This window comes from Manis pentadactyla, chromosome 6 (genome assembly GCF_030020395.1).
Source record: "Manis pentadactyla isolate mManPen7 chromosome 6, mManPen7.hap1, whole genome shotgun sequence".
In the NCBI taxonomy this organism is placed as follows: Eukaryota; Metazoa; Chordata; class Mammalia; order Pholidota; family Manidae; genus Manis; species Manis pentadactyla.
This window is the reverse complement of record NC_080024.1, coordinates 44922409-44946597: the sequence shown is the minus strand read 5'-3', so window position 1 is coordinate 44946597 and position 24189 is coordinate 44922409. Positions and strand designations below refer to the sequence as shown.

At 39.2% G+C, this 24189-nt stretch overlaps 1 protein-coding gene across 11 annotated transcripts in view; it reads left to right on the top strand.

Moving 5' to 3' along the window:
* The first annotated feature begins 333 nt into the window (after positions 1-333).
* Positions 334-24189, top strand: part of GULP1 (GULP PTB domain containing engulfment adaptor 1) — a 287882-nt gene continuing 264026 nt past the window's right edge. For 6 of the 11 annotated variants that reach the window (XM_036881654.2, XM_057503785.1, XM_057503784.1 and 3 more), the window contains exon 1: positions 336-691. The gene's annotated coding sequence lies outside the window, so the exon portion shown is untranslated. Of the gene's footprint in view, positions 692-724; positions 974-24189 lie in introns of those variants that run through there. The other 5 variants (XM_036881637.2, XM_036881595.2, XM_057503786.1 and 2 more) reach the window with 4 other exon arrangements.

The window sequence follows — 24189 nt, the reverse complement described above, 5'->3', positions numbered from 1 at the left end:
TGCTTCAGGTTGGAGGTTCAAAAGACAACTCAGTGGGGGTTGAGGGTGAGGATGGGAGAAATTGAGTCTGGCCTCTGTCCTTGACTAAGGACAGGGTAAGTTAAGGTAAGGCTTCCTCTCCTAAAGCCCGGTTTCTCTCACCACCTGCTCTCCCACTTCGGTTCTGAGTGCCAGTACCGGATAGTCCAGTGGGCCCATAGAAAACGACCATCAGAGACTGAAGAAAGTCGCGGGGCTTGAATACAGGCGTCCCGCTTGCAAGTTGGTCCAAGGAGATTGCCAGCTGCTGCCTGCCGGAGTCTAGGAGAGTTTCCTTCTGGCCAAGAGGGGGAGCCCCGCGTTCCTAGCCGGGAGCGACCTGGAGTCCCGAGCCTCGCGCCCCAGCCGCCGCCGCCGCCGCCAGTTTTGGCTCCTGCCCGTTAGAAAGAGGAGGGAGGGGGCAGAGAGCGCGAGGAGGGAGGCGACCGGAGCCGGAGGGTCCCGAGTCCAGCACCGTGATGACGTAGAGAAACTTTCCCTCTGGGCCACGGAAACGGCGCCCCGGCCGTGCTGGAGCCCAGATCACCCGGCTCCGAGGACGCTGCAGCTCTCCACACCCTTGCCCGAAGCCTGACCCGACTGCATTGGTCCGTAAGGGACGGAGAGAGACGACTTCGGGGTTTTCGCTGGCTGCGAGCCCGCCTACCGCCAGGTAGCGTGCAATCTCTTTTAAACTGATATCCTTCTTTCAAACTGGTGGGCAGGCGGTCAGCCCTGGCGGTGGGCCCCGGGGAAGGAGGGCACGGGGCTGCGCGCTGCCCAGCAGGTTGAAAAATTAGGACTGTGAAAGGCACAGAGAGCCGTCCAGCCCGAGAGGAGGCTAAGACCTGTTGACGACTGCTGTGGCAGTGCAGGAGGGATGACGCGGGAGCCTAACGAGGTCGGGGACGCCGCGGGCTTCCAGCCCTAGGAGCCTCCCCTCAAGCTCTTTGTGGTAACTTTGGGCTGGGGGCTGGGGCCGGTGGGCAGGAGCGGGAGGGTGGCAGTGGGGCGCCCGTGGACCCGTGCTGCTGAGAGCTGAGAGTGCATAAACCAGACTGGAATGAGCAGGCAAGTCACCGTCGGGTCACAGCGAGGCGACCCAGGGGCGAAACTTCTTCCATAGTAACCTCCCTTTTGTTGGCCCCGGGAGAGCGTGTGGGCATGGGGGCGGGGAGGCGCGAAGCTCTGTGGCTGGGAGAAGCCTTTAAAGGCGGGGGTTGGGAAGGCCCAAACTCGGGGGCAAGCGCCCACATGGCCACCCTTTGGCCGAGTGAGTCCAGTGTTCCCTTCTGGGGGGCGCTGCGTTCTAGGGGCGCACGGCGCGGCGGGGTGATGAGACTGCGGTGCGGAGCTCGCGCGCCCGCGTCCACCTTCCCGAGGGCTGACTCACACACGGATCGGAACGCACGCAGGCGCTCTGTTCCTTCCTCCCTGTGCAACTCGGGCCGCCGCGCGACTTCGCTGTGTGCTGGAGCGAACTCTGGGCAGGCTGGTTTTCTTGGAATGTGTTTACGATGTTGAATGGGACTTGAACGGGAAGCTGGACGCTACAGCTGGAACTAGCGTGCCAGCGTAGAGTAAGGAAGACTTAGTTGGTGTTGCACTTGGCAAGTCCACTTAGTACGTTGGGCAGAACGCTAGTAAGTGCAGGCCGATGGTCAGGGTACACTCCTTCTTGGGTCCCAGCAGTTTTCCCAGCTGGGTTCGCCTTACTTTCACTTGCAATCAGACAAATGACGTGCAGTAATTCAGCCAGCAAGTTTGACAAAGTGTAATGCAATCAGGAAGCATTTAATAAATTTATTTGGAAACCAGTTTTAAAAAATGTTGCATCAATACCTGAAGATGAAAGTTTTTGGAGATAGTTGTAGTTAATAATTCTGCTTTTAATTTCTAGGGCTGGTAGCAGACCCTGGTCCTAATGATTTTGTGCCTGTGGTACCCAACGGAATAAGGTGGTAAAGAAGGGTGGTTATGAGACAGAGTGAATGTTAGGAGGTAAGAAAAACTGAGAGGAATAGGAAAATTTTCACATTTGCAAATCGCCCCCTTTTTCTGCCAGTCTTTCCCTTCTTCCCCCACAGAAACATGTAACCTTGCTAGAAAATTCACCAATGGGGAGAAGGCAGTTGCTGCCGACTGCAACCCTTGCTGGAAACAGCAGACAGGCTAACATGCTGCCCCACTGCATAATTAAAAGGTCTCCTTGAGCTGTCCAGGAGTGTTTTCCAAGTTTTTACCACTGACAAGGAAAGAACAGAGGAACCTGGCCAGCAGCCAAAGTAGACCTAGCTCAGTAGCCAGGCATGAAAGCAACTGGGGAAGTTGCAGGGGATAATTGGGAAGGAGCTGTTCGTTGTATTTGGGTTTAAACAAGGGCTTTTTTCTTCAATGAGGATTTTTAGGTGACTAAGATCAGTCTTCTTGGCAAAAAAATAAACTAAGCATAAAGTGCAGTTGGATGTTAAGAGAGGAGAGTGAAAGAAGTACTCTGGCGTTAGTCTGACCTGCCCTTAATCAGTGTTGCTTGCAGGGGAGCTGGTGCTGTGTGTGTTGCAGTATGCCCACACTTGGTTGCGTTTGTCTCTCAGCTTGGACTAGGCTTACTGAAACTTCAGTCCCTTGACCTTGACCTTTTTTGTTTTCATAGCCAGTAAGAACTGAAGACTTGGGCTTTGCGCAGATGGTTTTCCACCTAAATTGAATAATTCAGTTAGGTATTCTCAAATGGAATGCATTTGGGTCATGGAGTTAAAGTGGAAAACGTGTCCAGCATGTCTTCCTTGTGTTTGTCAAAAGTGACCCAGATAAACAGATCTTGCTCTTTCACCTGAAGGAATAGAAGATGCAGTAATCTCAGTATTTCACATATTTTCCTAATACTCAAGGCCCTGCTGCTTTCAAGTTCCAGACGAGCCAGGAACACGGAGACTTATCTGCAATTCAGAGCCTTTTTTTATGTGTTAGAATTGTTTATGATTCATCTGTCAAATTTTTTTTTTACAGGGAGGTTGGTTTACTGTTGTGGATTTGGGGGTTGAATCTTTAAAAAAACACTAATGTGAGTCTGAGATTGTGCCTATCCGCCTGTTCTCTGAGATTGACTCTGAATCACCAGTGACAAAGTGTTTTCCCTGACTATGATTTCAGTTTTTCCACTTGCAAAGTAAGGAAACTTTACATAATTACATGCTTACAGTGGGCATTAAAGAGATGAAATTTTGTTAATAGGTTTTTAGAAATAAAGGTCATAGGGTTTCTGACTCAGATGATTCAATTGAGATTATAGGGGTAAAAAGTAATATTTATATCTAGTATATACACGTAATAGTGACATATCTATATTTAATTTCTAAAAATTACTACTTTTGCATTTTAACCATAGTGTTAGTTTAATCATAACTTTTAAGCTTTGAGAATATTGGGTGAGATTTTGTTGTTAAAACTGAGACATGCTCTGAAACAAAAATAACAGTTAACAAATTCATTTATTTCTTTTGGTTTATATTTATACTCAGGACTGGTTATTTAAGTCCAGCCCAGTTTTGCCTTTATGAAAAGTTACCAAATATACTTGCAGAATTTGGCTTCCTTTTTGGAAATAACACTTGAGAGACTAAAATACATTTATGATGTACAAACAAATTTTCTTTTCCTAATGGCTGCAACATTTTCCTTAGTTTAGAGAGTAGATTTAGGAGCTGTTTTGTTAACTGATTCAACCAATATTTGTTGCTTATTTTTTATGTCCCAGGAACCGTCAGGCTTGTATTCATATCCCAGCACTGAACTTCTCAGTGCTGTGATTTTGTGCATTTTACCTCTTAAACATTCTACCAACATATAATTTATTGTCTATCTTGTTATTTGTATTGTATGAACTTGTTAATTGTTCATCCATGCATGATAATTGTGAAATACTTAATTTTTAGTTTGATATATCAATCTAACTACCTACTTTTTATGCTCAGTGTACTGTATTTTACTTGTGGATGTTTAACTTACCTATTTTTCAGGTGAACAGGTCAGTGTATTAGAGAAAGCAAACATAAGTATAAATATATATTGAATCTCTTGGTAGTCATGTTTTATTTTCAGACTTTACCTTATCGTTAAGAGTGAATCTATAAACACTAGGAGTATACGGGAAATAGTAGTTGAGTTTATGGTCATATTAATACAATAGATACTTTTTTTTGAATAATCAACAAGTGAATGTTCAAGGATATATTAGGGTAATTTTAATGTAAAATATCCAAGTTTGCTTTTGATTTTAAAATCTTTAAAACCTTGATCTCCATTCTAGATCATTTCTTTAAAAAATTCACTTAACGGCGCATTTGTGTTTCATTCTGCAAAATTGCAATTTGTTTTCTAAAACCTCTACAGGACAAAATAAAGTTATTTTATTCTATTCATTTTTAAATGAATTCAAAAGTAGTTTGAATTCAGAAGAAACTGCGTGGCTGCCCTGAGCCCTGGTCCCTAAACATATCAGAGCCTGGTGAATCTAATAGTGTTTGCCTTAACACACTTAGAGATAGGAAACTTATACTTACTCCTATGGGAGCTTAAGTATATTTATAGTGCAAGAGGAAAAATCATATAAACTTAGAGCAGAGAAATCACTTTGCTTCCATGCTCTGGAGATATAATATTGAAACCGGGCCTTTATTTTTAAAGATAATGGCTAACAGTCATTGTTCCAGAGTTAGGCTTAGAAAACAGTGTTTATTCTGTTTTTAGGCTCTGTTATTTGCTGGTTGTATTGTTTGTTTTATGCTAAGAAGATATTTTCAGCTATTCTAATGATACAGTGCATGATTATTTCTCAGTGGAAGACTTAACTGACTCAAATATTGTGTAGGAGAAAAATGCCAATTTTCTGTTTAAATTGAAATGATACAGTTATGGTAGTCTTGGATTTAGTTTCACCTTTCATACTGTGTATGCGAGGGATAGTTGTGGGGAAGACTGCTCACATAATATGAATAAATGTGCTAATTTTTTTAACAATTTGATTGCAATAATTAGTATGACTTTTTTTAGAAAAGTTTTGAATAGTACTATGTATATTTTCTAGGGTGCATCTATGAGAGCATATCTAGATAGTAATAGTTACCTTTATTTCGTGTTTGTTTTTTGCTATTAACATTATCTAATCATACCTGCATATTGTCTTAATCACAATCCTTCTGAAAAGGGTGTTCAGAACATACCTTAGAAACTTCCTAGTCTTTAGGGAATGAATGCCCCACTCACTCTCTCTCTCTCTTCCTCTGTTTATATGTATATCTATGTACACATATACATAATTATGACATATATTCTTTGATCTTTATTTGTGCCAGGCATATTTTTCATAAGGAAAAATAATTTCAATTAATTGATATTTCTGAGCAAATTTTAACCCTGTTTAAAATCTTTTCCAGATAACTGTTGCTAGAGATCCTTGACATTTTTTTTCCCAGATTCTCAAGGAGTTTTCAGACCTTTGTTTATACATGTAAAGGTATAGAAAAATAGTGGGAAAGATCTTCTATCCACATTCTTGGTTAACGGCTGTGATGGTGATACAATCATGGAGGTCTTACTACTTTTCTTAAGTAGAACACAGGCAATGTGTAGTAGTTACTTTAATTCTTGTAAGAAGATAAATTCACGACTTGGAAAGTGGTAAGTTTATATAGTAGTGGGAGGTGAGAATTGTTTGTAAATGTAGTGTATTCCTGCTGTTGCATAGCTTTTCTTTAAGATGCTTTAGAATTTCATTAGGATTATCAAATGTTATACTTGACTGTTTGCTGAAACTTCAGCCTCAAGCTCTCTAAGAATTTCAGGAAATTGACTAGACTTGGCCAGAGCTACCAGCAGAGAGCAGATTGAAGGATTTGGGCTCAGTCTTTGGTACACACTCTTTTTTAAAAATTTTTATTAAGGTATCACTGATATACAATCTTATGCTCAGGTTTCACATGAGCAACATTGTGGTTACTACATTCCTCCCTATCAAGTTCGCACCACATATCCAATTACAGTTACTGTCCATCAGCATAGTAAGATGCTATAGAGTCCCTACATGTCCTTCCCCATGCCCACCTATATTATGTGCGCTAATCATAATACCTCTTAATCCCCTCATCCCTGCCTATCCACCCACCCTCCCTAACCCCTTTCCCTTTGGTACCCACTAGTCCATTCTTGGGTTCTGTGAGTCTGCTGCTGTTTTGTTCCTTCAGTTTTTGCTTTGTTGTTATACTCCACAGATGAGTGAAATCATTTGGTACTTGTTTTTCACAACCTGGCTTATTTCACTGAGCATAATACCCTCTAGCTCCATCCATGTTGTTGCAAATGGTAGGATTTGTTTTCTTATTATGGCTGAATATTATTCCATTGTGTATATGTACCACATCTTCTTTATCCATTCATCTACTGATGGACACTTAGGTTGCTTCTATTTCTTGGCTATTGTAAATAGTGCTGCGATAAACATAGGGGTGCATATGTCTGTTTAAATCTGTGATCTTGTTTTCTTACGGTAAATTCCTAACAGTGGAATTCCTAGGGAAAATGGTATTTCTATTTTTAGTTGTTTGATGAATTTCCATATTGCTTTCCACAATGGTTGAATTAATTTACATTCCCACCAGAAGTGTAGGAGGGTTCCCCTTTCTCTGCATCCTCGCCAGCATTTGTTGTTGTCTGTCTTTAGATGTTGGCCTTCCAACTGATGTGAGGTGATATCTCATTGTGGTTTCAATTTGAATTTCCCTGATGATTAGCAATGTGGAGCATCTTTTCATGTGCCTATTAGCCATCTGAATTTTTTCTTTGAAGAAATGTTTGTTCAGGTTCTCCGCCCATTTTTCTTTTTATCCATTTTATTATCATTAATCTACAATTACATGAAGAACATTATAGTTACTAGACTCCCCGCTTCACCAAATCCCGCCCAACAAACCCCATTACAGTCACTGTCCATCAGCATAGAAAGATGCTGTAGACTCACTACTTGTCTTCTCTGTGTTGCACATCCCTCCCTAAGCCCACCTCCACGTTACACATGCTCACTGTAAGGCCCCCTTTGCTTTTCCCTGCCCTTATCCCTCCCTTCCCACCCGTCCTCCCCAGTCCCTTTCCTTTTGGTAACCGTTAGTCCATTCTTGGGTTCTGTGATTCTGCTGCTGTTTTGTTCCTTCAGTTTTTCTTTGTTCTTATACTCCACATATGAGTGAAATCATTTGGTACTTGTCTTTCTCCACCTGGCTTATTTCACTGAGCATAATACCCTCTAGCTCCATCCATGTTGTAAATGGTAGGATTTGTTTTTTTCTTATAGCTGAGTAATATTCCATTGTGTATATGTACCACATCTTTATCCATTCATCTGTTGATGGACACTTAGGTTGCTTCCATTTCTTGGCTATTGTAAATAATGCTGCGATAAACATAGGGGTGCATCTGTTTTTTTCAAACTGGGCTGCTGCATTCTTAGGGTAAATTCCTAGAAGTGGAATTCCTGGGTCGAATGGTATTTCTATTTTGAGCTTTTTGAGGAACCTCCATACTGCTTTCTGCAATGGTTGAACTAATTTGCATTCCCACCAGCAGTGTAGGACGGTTCCCCTTTCTCCGCTACCTCACCAACATTTGTTGTTATTTGTCTTTTGGATGGTGGCGATCCTTACTGGTTTGAGTGGATATCTCATTGTGGTTTTAATTTGCATTTCTCTGATGACAAGCGATGTGGAGCATCTTTTCATGTGTGTCTTGGCCATGTGAATTTCTTCTTTGGAGAACTGTCTGTTCAGCTCTTCTGCCCATTTTTTAATTGGATTATTTGCTTTTTGTTTGTTGAGGTGTGTGAGCTCTTTATATATTTTGGATGTCAACCCTTTATCGGATCTGTCATTTATGAATATATTCTCCCATACTGTAGGGTACCTTTTTGTTTTACTGATGCTGTCCTTTGCTGTACAGAAGCTTTTCAGCTTAATATAGTCCTACTTGTTCATTTTTGCTTTTGTTTCCCTTGCGCGAGGAGATATTTTTCATGAAGAAGTCGCTTGTGTTTATTTCCAAGAGATTTTTGCCTATGTTTTTTACTAAAAGTTTTATGGTTTCACGACTTACATTCAGGTCTTCGATCCATTTCGAATTTACTTTTGTGTATGGGCTTAGACAGTGATCCAGTTTCATTCTCTTACATGTAGCTGTCCAGTTTTGCCAGCACCACCTGTTGAAGAGACTGTCATTTCCCCATTGTATGTTCATGACTCCTTTATCATATAGTAATTGACCATATATGTTTGGGTTAATGTACTATGTTGAATAATAGTGGGGAGAGTGGGCATCCCTATTTTGTTCCCGATCTCAGAGGAAAAGCTTTCAGCTTTTCACTGTTCAGTATGATGTTGGCTGTGGGTTTATCATATATGGCCTTTATTATGTTGAGGTACTTGCCCTCTATACCCATTTTGTTGAGAGATTTTATCATGAATGGATGTTGAATTTTGTCGAATGCTTTTTCAGCATCTATGGAGATCATCGTGTGGTTTTGGTCCTTCTTTTTGTTTATGTGGTGGAAGATGTTGACGGATTTTCAGATGTTGTACCATCCTTGCATCCCTGGGATGAATCCCACTTGGTCATGGTGTATGATGGTTTTGATGTATTTTTGAATTCGGTTTGCTAATATTTTGTTGATTATTTTTGCATCTACGTTCATCAGGGATGTTGGTCTGTAATTTTCTTTTTTCATGGAGTCTTTGCCTGGTTTTGGTATTAGGGTGATGTTGGCTTCATAGAATGAGTTTGGGAGTATTCCCTCCTCTTCTATTTTTTTGAAAATGATAAGGAGAATGGATATTACATCTTCTCTGTATGTCTGAAAGAATTCTGAGGTAAATCCTTCTGGCCTGGGGTTTTTTTTCTTGGGTAGTTTTTTGATTACCACTTCAATTTCCTTGCTGGTAATTGGTTTGTTTAGATTTTCTGTTCCTTCCTTGGTCAGTCTTGGAAGGTTATATTTTTCTAGGAAGTTGTCCATTTCTTCTAGGTTTTCCAGCTTCTTAGCATATAGGTTTTCATAGCATTCTCTAATAATTCTTTGTATTTCTGTGGGGTCCAATGTGATTTTTCCTTTCTCGTTTCTGATTCTGTTGATGTGTGTTGATTCTCTTTTTCTCTTAATAAGTCTGGGTAGAGGCTTATCTATTTTGTTTATTTTCTCAAAGAACCAGCTCTTGGTTTCATTGATTTTTTTTCTATTGTTTTTTTCTTCTCAATTTTGTTTATTTCTTCCCTGATCTTTATTATGTCCCTCCTTCTGCTGACTTTAGGCCTCATTTGTTTTTCTTTTTCCAATTTTGATAATTGTGATGTTAGACTATTCATTTGGGTTTGTTCTTCCTTCTTTAAATATGCCTAGATTTCTATATACTTTCCTCTTAAGACTGCTTTCACTGTATCTCATAGAAGCTCGGGCTTTGTGTTGTTGTTGTCATTTATTTCCATATATTGCTGGACCTCCATTTTAATTTGGTCGTTGATCCATTGACTATTTAGGAGAGTGTTGTTAAGCCTCCATGTGTTTGTGAGCCTTTTTGCTTTCTTTGTACAATTTATTTCTAGTTTTATACCTTTGTGGTCTGAAAAGTTTGTTGGTAGAATTCAATCTTTTTGAATTTACTAAGGCTCTTTTTGTGGCCTAGTATGTGGTGTATTCTGGAGAATGTTCTTTGTGCACTTGAGAAGAATGTGTATCCTGTTGCTTTTCAGTGTAGAGTTGTATAGATGTCTATTAGGTCCATCTTTTCTAGTGTGTTGTTCAGTGCCTCTGTGTCCTTACTTATTTTCTGTCTGGTGGATCTGTCCTTTGGAGTGAATGGTGTGTTGAAGTCTCCTAAAATGAATGTATTGCATTCTATTTCCTCCTTTAGTTCTGGTAGTGTTTGTTTCACATATGCTGGTGCTCCTGTGTTGGGTGCATATATATTTATAATGGTTATATCCTCTTGTTGGACTGAGCCCTTTATCATTATGTAATGTCCTTCTTTATCTCTTGTTACTTTCTTTGTTTTGAAGTCTATTTTGTCTGATACTAGTACTGCAACACCTCCTTTTTTCTGCATTTTGTTTTCATGAAGTATCTTTTTCCTTCCCTTGACTTTTAGTCTGTGCATGTCTTTGGGTTTGAGGTGAGTCTCTTGTAAGCAGCATATAGATGGGTCTTGTTTTTTATCCATTCCGTGACTCTATGTCTTTTGATTGGTGCATTCAGTCCATTTACATTTATGGTGATTATCGATAGGTATGTACTTATTGCCATTTCAGGCTTTACATTCGTGTTTACCAAAGGTTCCAGGTTACTTTCCTTATTATCTAAGAGTCTAACTTAAGTCACTTAGTATGCTGTTACAAACACAATCTAAATGTTCTTTTAAATTTCTCCTTTTTCTTCCTCGTTCATTCTTAATATGTTAGGTATCAAATTCTGTACTTTTTGTCTGTCCATTGATTGACTTTGGGGATAGTTAATTTAATTTTGCATTTAATTCATAATTAACTGTTGTACTTTCTTTACTGTGGTTTTATTACCTCTGGTGACATTTATTCAATCTTAGGAACACTTCCATCTATAGCAATCCCTCCAAAATAGACTGTAGAGATTGTTTGTGGGAGGTAAATTCTCTCAGCTTTTGCTTATCTGGAAATTGTTCAATCCTTCCTTCAAATTTTAATGATAATATTGCCAGATAAAGTAATCTTGGTTCCAGGCCCTTCTGCTTCATTGCATTAAATACATCATGCCATTCCCTTCTGACCTGTAAGGTTTCTGCTGAGAAGTCTGATGTTAGTCTGATGGGCTTTCCTTTATATGTGATCTTATTTCTGCCTCTGGCTGCTTTTAACAGTCTGTCCTTATCCTTGATCTTTCCCATTTTAATTTCTATGTGTCTTGGTGTTGTCTTCCTTGGGTCCCTTGTGTTGGGGCATCTGTGGATCTCCATGGCCTGACAGACTATGTCCTTCCCCAGATTGGGGAAGTTTTCAGCAACTACCTCCTCAAAGACACTTTCTATCCCTTTCTCTCTCTCTTCTTCTTCTGGTATCCCTATAATGCGAATATTGTTCCACTTGGATTGGTCACACAGTTCTCTCAATATTCTTTCATTCTTAGAGAACCTTTTTTCTCTCTGTGCCTCAGCTTCTTTGTATTCCTCTTCTCTAGTTTCTATTTCATTTATTTTCTCCTCCACCGTATCCAACCTGCTTTTAATACCCTCCATCCTGCTCTTCAATGATTAGATCTCCGACCTGATTTCATTCCTGAATTCTTGGATGTCTTTCCGTACCTCCATTATAATGTTGATGATTTTTATTTTGAACTCCCTTTCAGGAAGAGCCACGAGGTCCATATCATTTAAATCTTTCTCAGGAGTTGTATTAATAATTTTACTCTGGACAAGGTTCCTTTGGCATTTCATGTTTGTATATGGCGCCCTCTAGTGTCCAGAAGCTCCATTTTGGAGCTGCTCAGCCCCGGAAGCAATGTCAGAGGTCGCAGGGAAGCGGTACTCATGCCTGGGGGGAGGAAAGAGCTGTTCCCCACCTCCAGGTTGCTGTGCCCATCTCCACTGCCTGAGCCAGTGGGCCGGTCACACAGGTATAAGTTTTTGTCCCAGAGCAGCCAGATATGGATCCGTGCTACAAGTGGCCAGAATCCCAGTCTCCCCAGGAACTGTGCCTGTATTAACTTTCCAACCCGGAAGTCATGCGAGTCTCATGAAAGCACCATGAAATGTAGGTTTGTGCTCCCAGAGCAGATCTCCGGAGCTAGGTATTCAGCAGTCCCAGACTTCCACTCCCTCCCTGCTCTGTTTCTCTTCCTCCTGCCAGTGAGCTGGGGTGGGGGAAGGGCTCAGGTCCCGCGGAGCCACAGCTCTGGTATGTTACCCCGTTTGGTGAGGTCTGCTCTTTTCTCCAGGTGTGTGCAGTCTGACGCCATCCTTTTTCCTGTTGCTCTCCCAGGAGTAATTGCGCCAACTATATTGTCTAATTGTATCCAATTTTAGGAGGAAGCCTCTGTCTCTCCTCTTCTGCTGCCATCTTTTTTCTCTGCCCATTTTTTAATTGGGTTATTTGTTTTTTGGGTGTTGAGGCATGTGAGTTCTGTATATATTTTGGATGTTAACTCCTTATTGGATATGTCATTTACGAATATATCCTCCCATACTGTAGGATTCTGTTTTGTTCTACTGATGGTGTCCTTTGCTGTGCAGAAGCTTTTTAGTTTGATGTAGTCCCACTTTCATTTTTGCTTTTGTTTCCCTTGCCCAAGGAGGTGTGTTCATGAAAAAGTTGCTCATGCTTATATTCAAGAGATTTTTGCCTATGTTTTCTTCTAAGAGTTTTATGGTTTCATAATTATATTCAGGTCTTTGATCCATTTATAATTTACTTTTGTGTATAGAGTTAGACAGTAATTCAGTTTCATTCTCTTACATATAGCTGTCCAGTTTTGCCAATACCAATTGCTGAGGAGGCTTTTCTTTCTCCACTGTATGTCCATGGGTCCACACTCTTGTAGACATGATGATACTTATTTAAATGACTGAAACACAGCTAGTGGAGAGGTTTGGTGAAAGAAATTATAGAGCATAAAAAACCTACTAACTAAATCATTAAGGATTTGGCTGCATGATGTTTTCAAATAGTTATGTGATATTTCATCAAATGCTAACTGAGCTCTCCTCACTTGGTTTCTATTTAAATGAGGCAATATGGATTTTAAACTGCATTTTAGCTAAAAGCCAATAGAACTATCTTGTGCCATGGTAGAAAATCTCCAAATCTGAGTTAAATAAAAGTTGATGTGAGAGAATGAACTTGATTTTAGCCTCTCAGTTTCTCTCACAGTTATTTTCAAACATCAAGAGAGTGCTGTGTTTTAAAGTAAACTTTTAACCACAAATTGGTTAATTTACCCAGGCTTACACTTGGTTGAGTTAAAACTTATGTTGGTAAGTACTGATCAGAGTTTTATTTGTAGACAGTAGAGTACTTTGTAAAGTGTTTTTAAAGGTCAATGTAAATGTTACTCTTTGCAGCCTAATTTTTGTCTGCCTTTGAGGAACTACATGGTAAATACAGAATTCTGTCTGATATTGGAAATTTCCTACTACCTCCTTAAGGATGTACACTATTATAATCATAGTTATAATAAGCCCTCTAACAGAAATGCTGATCACTGCTGGTAGTATGCATAAATACAGAAAGTTTTGCTTATTGTTAAGAACAATTGTATTAGTGAATTAATTTCAAAGGGAGTTATCTCTGTGCTACATACAGTAATTAAGTATAATTACTAAGAGGATGCTGCTTTGCAGTATAGTCTAGCAAAATACTGTTTGAGAGAATTGTTAAGGAGTCACATTTGAGCAAATGAATTGCATTTGAAATTATATAAATACTAAGTGAAACGGCAAAAGTCTGTAGTAAAAGTAGGTATTGTTTAAAAATTTTGGAGAAATATTATTTCTGTTTTGATGCATCATTGTGACTCTGGATATATAGGAGAAAACTCAAATTCTTAATAACAAACAGGTAAGAATGATCATATAGCTAACATTGTCTTTAGGCCTTTTTAAAGGAAGAAATACTACTACATTTATGACATCTGCATTATTTTTGGCTTAATTCCTTAATTAGTACATTAGGAAATTTACGATTTATTTGGAAAAATGAAATTTCCTAAAGCAGTGCAGATGAGGCTTTAAAGAACAATGTTTTGAGATGATACAATAACTCTTTCTTTGAGACTTCCTTATTTGAGGTGATAGTGATTTTCTTTTAAATTTTTTTAAAAATTAGAAAAACCTCCCCCCTTTCTCTGTCTGGAAAAATGTAGCTATTTTTAAATTATGAGTTGACAAAGTGTTTCTGATATGATCCATTCAGTTTAATTAGTATTTATTGAACACCACTTTTTTTTTTGGTAGTGTCCTTTTTAGTAGTAGGTCACAAAGACCTGTCTCAAATTAACTTAGGTAACACATAGAACTTGGTATTTCCATATAATTATGTGCAGTAATGGAGAGAATCTGTTGAAGGATTAGGAGTTTAGGGGTTATTCATCATCATGAGGGGAAGCAGTGTCTGGAAAGAAAGTATGGAGATGATTCCCTGGCAAAGGCTCAAAGTGAGTTACAGACAATGAAGGAGGGGCAGTTCAAGACAGATCAAATGGTAAAGGCAAGGACAACTACATAAATGGTTTAACAGAGCAACTTGAGAGTTTTGGAAATGTGGAGGTGTTTCTCCTTTCTGTCTTCATGTTGTTGACCTTAGTCATTAGTAATTGCATACAGAAGTTTAAGAACTTTAACTGGATGAATTATCTTTAAAAAGTGTTATTGGAATCACAAAGAGTTGAGTTGAGTGTGCATGTTCTAATTGACACAATGAAGACATGGGCTGTGCTCAGATACTTTTTATCTGGGGAATATTCAAATACTCCAGGCCAAGTTGCTTCTGGCCTTCTGAGTTTTAATGGACTAACTCATTAACTCTTGAGTTTTTTTCTGGCCCTCTAGTTTTAACTGGTTAACATTTTTAGTCCCTTCTAGTGGGCTTTAGGGCCTTATTCTCTTCCATCCTGCTCATACCTATTTTCCTGCCTAGCAGGTGCAAGGTAATAGTTTTGAACTTGAAAACTGATAGTAACTTCAAGATCACAGTGAGAGATAACTCTTTCAGTCTGCTTCTTGATTCTGGCTCCACTTTGTGACTTCTCTAATGGTAAGCATCAGGTACCGTTGACACTTCTTTGCTTCCCTCCTTTGTAGGCTCTTCAGGTTCCCTCTGAGTGACACGGAATAATGTCAGCCAGGTGTGATTCTCGACTTGAAGTTAATTCTCCTTTCCATGATTTGTACATTGATTCATAAGAAGTATATTTTACCTTCTAAATGTCACATCACCTTCCTTGTTATTTGGCTGATGCTATTGGCTGGTCACTCAGATAAGTTCCTTATTCCTCTTTGTGCACTGAACTCTGGTATTATTCAGATGTCCACTCTTCCTCACATGTCTCAGGCATGAAGGCAATTCATTCCTAATAAAAATAAAATTTGGAATAGGCTAAGCTAATAACCATGGTGTTTCTGCTTCCTTTGTCAGCAGTTAGTTATTGAGAGGGTACTTGTTCCTTGTTCAAGTCATATGAAATGACCCTTATATGAGGCAACAGGACTAGGGCGAGGTGGAGTAGTAAAAACTTTACACTTGGAAGGGGACATTGGATCAGAAAGCATATGTCAACTCTTGATACTGGGCCTCTCTGGAATAGATGCGTGAAATTACTGCAGGGGGTCACATTTTGTCCATGAGGAGCTCCAGCTTGAGAGCAAAACAAATGCATTAATGATGACAGAAATAATGTAAAGAACCTTGATGGCACTGTTGGGTCCTTGAGTCAAACTACTGTATTTCTGGATTTACTGTTGTGTTAGATAATGAAGTTCCTTATTTTTCAAGCAACTTTGAACTAACACTTTCAGATACTTAAAAGAGAAAGTATCCTAATTAGAACAGTTATTAAGTGGTTTCTTAATTTGAAGTAAACATTTTAGAAGGAATAATTTAGATCATTAAAAAAATTTATACACTACTTGGATTTTATAAACTTTGGATATGATTAGTGCTCATAGTCTAAAAAATATATTACTTAAGTCACCAAATTTTATGTTTTTGATACAGTAAATAGATTAATCTTAATTAAATTTATTCTTAGATGAATAGATTCTATGTATATCTCAGAAATATATTACCCAGTAAATATAAAATAATTTGAATATCATAATCTAATCAATTCATAAAATTATACCACTGGTTATTTGCTGTCTTTAGTGTATGGGAAGCATAAAGTATACTTTAAGAAACATTGACGGAATCTCAGTGCCTTGTCTGAATAATTTAAAGCTTAATGTCATGATGAAACTAACATAACTGTTTAAATATAAAAGACAAAGCTGATAGGAATAAAATTAAAACTGTGAAGGGCATATCCATTTATAGAGGTATAGAAAATGCAAACATATAAGAAACTTATAAGTAAGAAGTAAATTTAGGAAATTCCAGTTCACTAGAACCATTAGCAGTTTATTTTCTACCACCATGTTCTTGAGTTAGTTTTTTTATTATTATTTAGCATTATGCTTATTGGTTTTTATAGTGTGCTATATCAAAGTATGGAGATATATTTGAGTCTTTGTGCTCTTGCTGTAAAGGTGGTAGGAATTACTCAAAGCTGTGAATTGACAAAACAGGAGTGAAATATATTTTTGAGTATTAAAGCTGCCCTTAGCAGAAATGGTTTACCAGTGGTTTAGGAAGGAGGGGGAAGCTAGCAAAACGAAGAATATTCTAACAGGCTCTGGGAATAGGCAAGTGTCACAATGGCAAGTTAGTTGGGAATGAGTGGGTGTGAGAAACAGAAAGCTGAAGGTTGTATAGGCAGAGCAGATGAGAAGAGCAATTGGTGAAACTGGAAGTGTAATGTTACACATGTTGAAAACCTGCAGGAAAGCAGTGTGACAGCTGGTCATTGGTCAAGGAAGAGCAAGACTATTGTATTAGAATTGTATCAGTGTGGATGAAGAAACGAGGAGGTTGGGTTGGAGAGGCACAGAGTAGCCAGTAACTTGAGTAGCAAGGCAAAGTAAAAGAGACATCAGAAGAGTAGGTGACTGATGGAGACACCAAAGTAGGAGACTTACATTACTGTGATTGAGATGTGCATATTAGTTTTTTTGCATAAAAATGCAGTGAACATGCTTGAGATGTTTCCTTTATGAGATCATGACCTTTATTCAAAGCTAAGCAAGAGAGGCAAAGAATACAAAGTGCTGAGATTCTCAGAGGCCTATTGTTCCTTTAAAAGCTGGTGTTTAGGGATTGTCTGGGGCATCCCTTTGCCCTAACTGAGTAGGAGAGCCCTTTGATGATCTCTTCCTGGTTTAAAAGTGAACCACATTCTTGTGGGTTTTTGAATGCAAATAAATGCCTCTTGGTGTGGAAACAATTAAAAGGGGACTCTGCTTATCTATTTTGGAAATTTTAGTAGAAATATAACTTGGCTTACAACAGATATAAAATAAGGAAGAGGATAAGTATCCAGATAATTCAAATTCCAGCTCCCACTTGTGCTAAGATAACCAGGTAAAGTGGAAATAGCCTCCTCCACCTCCTTACATTGTCTCTATTAGCATCTTCATGGCACCTGCACTCTTTCTTTAACCTATTTTCTTATACCCATGAGTCTAGATCAAAAATGGTTTTTGAACAAGAGAGAAATGATAACAAGGATATGACAGAGTTCAGGATATGCTATGTCAAAATATAACTCCTTGACATATTCAGTGTTTCAAGCTGAAAAAGTTTTTAGAAATGGCATGTAAAGGAAGGACCTTTTGACCTTCCCCTGAGGCAAGTCATAGAATCCTCATGTGAGAAGTACTCTCTTTATCCCGAGAAAAAGGAATATCTGTATATCTGAAGACAAAGGAAATGCAGAGAGGAATCTGGAGAATTTTGCTAACTTTCCCGCAGTTCAGTATACTTAGCCCCTTTGCTCTATCATCTCTTTCTACGACTTGTAACTCTTTTTCAAACCTAGTATAAAAGCACCATTTCTTTCTGGTGTCTTTTCTTTGAAGGGTGCTAATCCCATCATGAGCAGCCCACCCTCCTGAACTCATCTTAACCTGTTATGTCCCAAAGGCCCCATCTCCAAATAACATCATATTGGGAGTGTAAGTCCGGGGAGAGGAAATCCTGGGGCAAAATACCTCTAAAAACCAAAATCAGTCAAAGGGGGAAATAAAGTTTAAAACCCATTTATTGCTTACAAAACTGCAGTCTGGCCCATCTCTCTCTCCTGCTCCAGCAGCAGCAAAACCGGCCCTCCCCCTCACCTCTCAGGTACAGGTAAGCCGTCCTTGCCCAGGTAATTACCCATTGATATGGAGATGAACTTCTCTCCACCTGTAAGGAAAGATGCAAATGCACTAAAGCCATACTTCTTTCCACCTCTGAACGCCTATTGATATGCAGATATACTAAAGCCAGGTGAGATATTTTGGAAATGTTACAATTTTACCCACAGGCCACCCTTCCAGAAATCTTGCTTTACAATTACTTGTTCCCCCTCTTCCGACCAATCTAATAACATACAATAGCAACAGCAATAAAATCTTGATAATCCTCAAACCAGAAGTTTCAGCCTATGCAGATTAAGTAAATGTACTTTACAGCACAATCTCTAACTAAGCACAAAATATGTTTTCTACACTTGTTTACTCATTCCTAACAACCATGCTAGATTGCTCACAAAACTTTTACCAAGCATTAGACAAAGTCAAGCCTCTCTTTAAGCATGTTTTTCTTGAGAACAGCAACACAATCATGATAATTCTCAAGCCAGAGGATTCGGCTAGGTTCAAAGTCCTGTGCAGATTAAGTCCAAAACTCATCCATTCCAGCCATCACATGGCAGCTGCAGCCAAGTTGCTCATCCAGGACACAAGGACTGTAGAAGCAAACCGCGATTGTGGGCGGGGAGGGCCACTTTGCTGTTATTCCAGGAATACACAGGAGGCCAGCTTCCAGGCCTTTTCCCCAAGGTGCCAGAAGAGTCAACCATCACTGGTCCATGTGTTGAAATGTCCAGGGCCACATCCATTTTAGTCCTAATTGCTGCATCCATCCTTGCAATGCATGTCCAATAAAGTGGGTGCCTTGACTGCTCTCTCAATCGCCGGCGACCAGCCATAGGCTGCAAAGAGATACTCTAGGCCCACCTTGGTGGTTTGCTGATCTGCACAAGTGCAGGGCACTCCTTCCGGGCTCGGCTCACTTCTTCAAAGGTCAATGGCAAGCCCCACTGGCAGGCTGCAGCGCACATTGTCTTTTGCCCCACGTGCAACAGATGCTGGTGTAGCCATTGGGCCACATCAGAGACAGACTTTCCTTCTGACCAGAGCACTTGGGCCAATGTGTCTGCTTCATCATTCCCTGGGGATGCCAAAGGCAAGTGGCCAGTCACATGATATTACTGTAGGTGTCTGTGCCATGCCACTCCATGGCCTTTGGGTCCAGTCTCGCACCCACCCTGCAATGGGATAGGAAGTTATTACCTTGGTCGGAGCTATTCCGGCGATGGGCTCTGTAGCCAGCAAGGTGTGGTACACAGCAGCCAGCTGCTTCTCTGTTGACCCGGACCTCTGCTCCTTTCCATAGTTGTGACCAGGCTCCGGCCGGCAGCAGGAGCAGCAGCAGTGGCAGAAGCAGTAGCCTTAGGCTCTGGTCACGGGCTGGGGTCAGTGCAGCCAGCAGCGGTGGTGGTGCCTCCATGACCACATGAGTGTAGACACATGTCTCTTGGCATGAGCGCCACTTCTCCCTGTCATTTCTAGGGGCGGTCCTCCCAAAGGTTGCACCCATTATGACAGATTTCAGGTTCAGAGGAATCCTATTGACTGTGCCAGATGTAAGTCTGGGGAGAGGAAATCCCATCCTGGGGCAAAATTTCTCTAAAAACCGAAATCAGTCAAAGGGGGAAATAAAGTTTAAAACCCGTTTATTGCTTACAAAACTGCAGTCCAGCCCGTCTTTCTCTCTCCTGCTCCAGCAGCAGCAAAACTGGCCCTCCCCCTCACCTCTCAGATACAGATAAATCCTCCTTGCCCAGGTAATCACTCACTGACATGGAGGTGAACTTCTCTCCACCCCTGAAGAATGATGCAAATGCACTAAAGCCTTACTTCTTTCCACCTCTGAACGCCTATTGATATGCAGGTATACTAGAGCTAGGTGAGATATTCTGGAAATGTTACAATTTTACCCACAGGGAATTAGGTCTTCAACATATGAATCTAAGTTCACATCACCTGGAAATACACTGAGTTTACTTACTATGAGAGGGAGATGAGGCTTTGTTGCACAGATGGATTTATTGATAGCAGGAATTTTTGTTCCAGTATGTGCTATAAACCTATTTTATAAACTGTGTACTAAATTAGCATTTCACATGTTACTGTATTTAATACCTTAAATACGTATTTACCAATATTCATTGTAATTCTGTAAGATCAGTGTAATACATTTGGTTGTACTGGAAAAATCCTGAGCTTTGGCTTTTTTATAGGTCGGATTTGCTATTTACAAGCCGAGTGTTTTGTAGTGGACAAGTGAATTTTACACAGTTTTCCTTTCTTAACCTCTAAAACAGCACAGACAATAATTTCATGCAAGGTTCCATTGAGAATTAAAGGCGTAACTGTTCCATGTAGCACAGCGGCTGACATTTTGTAGGTGGGCAGTAAACAGCAGCTTGTATTATTATGTAGATTGAAGTATAAACTTTATACTGTCATATTTAATCTCAGTAAAATTATATGCTGTTTTCATTCTGATTAACAAATATGCTATTTTGTGTACATTATCCTAAACTATGTATACAAATAGAACAACTTCAAAGTAATATATCGTCTGTGACTGAGAAAAGACAAAAAATGAAAGGGGTGCAGAATAAGTGTCTTTGACTATATCTTCATCAAAAAATTGTATAGTGTTATACAAATATTCAAAAAGTTCTATATTTTTTAAAGTCATGTAGTTTAAAACTACATGAGTTTAAAACATTGTGTAATTTGAACTGAGATACATCTCTTTTTAAAATATTATTTTGGTTCTCTGTATACAACTGAAATGTGGTAGGAGTAAATTTGTAATATAAAATAGTAATATGAAATAAAATATGAAATCCTTAATCCTAAAATTACATAAGAGAAAACTCCTGTTAATGTTTTAGCATGTGCATGTCAACACTTTTTTCTTAATTGTACAATTAATACACGCTGCCAAAACAAGTTTAAGATCCCTGAAGAGTATAAAGGACAAAAATGAGTTTCCCTGGCCATTTTAATAATATTTTCCTTAATTAAAAAAATATCATTGGTACCATGTACAGAACATTGGCTTGTAATTTCAGTGTTTTCACATAATGTGCTATGACGTACAGGAACTAATTTAGGTGATGTACTGGTATGAGGACAAGAGAACCTAAGGAGGGGGATTCCTAGATACAATTTCATAATTTCAAATCATGTTACTATTAAAGATAAATGTGGAATGCTGTGGATTGTTGACATCTAACCAGAAAATAAGTAATCAGAGAAACATACAGTGGTTTCTGTCATAATCATGATTTTTCTCCAGTACTCAGATGACAGATAACTCACTGATGGATGCAAGTGCCCATATGTGCCCCTTTGCTTAATCTTATTCAGCACTCTCAAGACTTGGTTCATTTTTCAGTCCAATAGCTGTGTCCATGATTATTAGAAGCCTAGCATTTGGATAATTTAGGCCATTGTTTTCTGGATGCACACATTAGCACCCACCTGTGCCTGGGCTCAGCTTATTTCAGGTATAAGAGGCTGTGCCTTCAAGGCTCTTCTTGATGTCTACACAGGTATTAAAGTAAATTATTTTTAAGGATGGAATCTATTTTTCAGGTCTGGTGTTTAAAAGGCATCTATATCACAGGCTAAGAGCATGATGCATTTTTTTTTTTTGTGGTAAATTTGTAGGTGAAAATGGTTATCATGGAAAAGTCTTTTAGAAACTAATTCTCAGTATTAAAATTAAAACCTTACAAAAATCCATTTTTGATAATTTTTTTTTCCCCTAACACTTTTTTAAAGAACTCTCACCTGGTGTAGATTTGGAAACAAAGAAATATGTGATGGAAAAAAAATGAAAGAGAACGAATCCGCAAAGCAGAAATGCACTGGGGTTTTGTTTTGCTTTTATTTATGTATACCCTGTACATCTTATGTACAGAGTCTTTGCAAGGAAATATGAAGTGTGTAGTCTGTGGGAGGTTATGGAAGTCCCCGGATGAGTTATTGAAGACTTACTGACATACAGATTAACTTGGTCCCTTAGCAAATGTTCCCATACTGTGCAGTCTTGCTTCTGGCTCCATCATTTAATAATGTAGAGATCTTGGGGAGGTTATTTAGTTTCTCTGGAGTTTTTTTTTTCTTGGATGTAAAATGAAGATGATGGCATGAATGTCTATGCATCACTGAGCTGTATAAATGCAAGAACCTTCAGCGGCACCAGTACATTTTCAGGTAGCCTTCTCTTGTGTCTCTCTTCCCTTGGCCCCAATATTTTTAGAGCTGGGTTTGGAGGTCAGGCAGCATCAGATTTTCTTACTCTCCTTCTTACCAGATCACTAGGAGGCTTCTGAGAATCAATGAATAAAGTTCCTATTTTCACATTGTTATATATTTTTTTCATTTTATTTTGGTATCATTAATTTACAATTACATGAAGGACATTATGTTTACTAGGCTCCCCCTTCACCAAGTCCCCCCTTTCACATTGTTATTTTTGAAATTGTTTCCTTTCTACAGTTTGAATTCAATGGCATTTTTCTTTTTCAATCCTGTGTTTTGGGAGATGCAACATCATGAATAGTCTCTATGTTAGGAAGAAATTATCTTATCTTCAGATTCCAACCCAGTGTAAAAAAGAAGCCTAATTGATCAAGCTTGGTTATTCAATAGTGAGGTTCTGTCTCTGGACCTATTTGGAGAAAGGCTGAAGACCTATGGGCTTAGGGCTACTATGGAAGAGTATCTTGTAGCTTGTCTATAGCTTGAGACATTGGATATCTAAGGTCCAACTGTGATAATAATTGAAATGTAAATGGTGCCATCAGTCTCTTGGAATGATATCTGTAAAATAACCAATAATTGTGTGCTAAGTGACTTAAAGCTACTGGGATTCTTATACTTAATCATGCAGACCTCCATTAATTCAGAACAGTTTTCAAACTTTATGTGCCACCTATTTTCTTAGATTCCTACAAAGTGTTTAAATGTCAGAGAAGCATAGACTCATAAATGTAATCTACCTGCTGCAAGTGCGATTTCTTAAAAGCCTCAAATTCACTTGAATTTGACCTTCTACCCCATAAGCCTGTTTTAAAGTAAAACTAATATATTTTAATTACAATGAGGCAATACCAATCCTCCATGATTATGAGGTATTGTGCTATCCTCATATCCTGATTCATGCCGTGACTTAGATTACTTGTTGACTTGATGTCATGATGCCCTGTGTGTGTGTATGTGTCTCTGCTGGAGCACTCTGGCTGTGAGCTGTGGGGAGTCCTTTAAGGCTTTCAAGGTTTTCAAACTGAGTGAGAGCAAAGGAAAAGTAGAAAAGAACTATGACAAATTTTGCTTTTAAGAAACCTCATGAGGCTTTTGGACAAGATGGAATGAAGAGGTTTGAGAATAATGGTATGGAACTAAGTTGGGAAATGTTAAAATAGTCTAGATGAGAGATGATGAATGCATGTGGGAGGTATCAGTGAGGTTGGAGAAGAATGTTTGGAATAATGTTTAGTTTACGGAATTGTTGGCTCATTGGAGGTATGCATTTCAGGCATAGGGAATAAAGAGGGGTATGTGCAGATTTGGATTGATTAACTAGAATGTGGAACTATTCACCAAGAGAAGGAAATATAGGACAAAGGATGTGATTGGAGGAAAAGGCTAAGAATTCCACTTTGGACTTTTTAGCTTGAGGTGTTTTGGACCATTATGGGGAGACATTTTATATATAGTTAATTGAATGTGCCTTTTGGAAATAGGGAGAAATCTTGGAATGGAGATACAGGATTTGAAAATTATTAGCATGCATGATAGTTATTGCTGTGTCAGACCTTAGAGAGGATTAACAGTTAAGTGAAATCAGAAAATGAAAAGCCAGCAAAAGAGACTGAGGAGAACCCAAATGTGAACCCAAAATCTTTGCTCCAAAGGAAAGTCTTATCTGCTTAGGAGGTAGATAATACAGATCCAAACTAGAATCATTTTATGAGCGATAGGAAAGAAAGGACTGACTTGCCAAATATTTTAAAAGTCCTGTATTGTGTTGCTAAAATTAAAGACCAAATTGCATTTAATGTAAGGCAGATATTTCTAGAATTGGCTGGTTCAGCTGTCCAGGGCTTCATGTTTATTTTGGGGTTATGTTCACATAGCTCCACCCGAGAAACTGAATAAGGATTTCACAGGT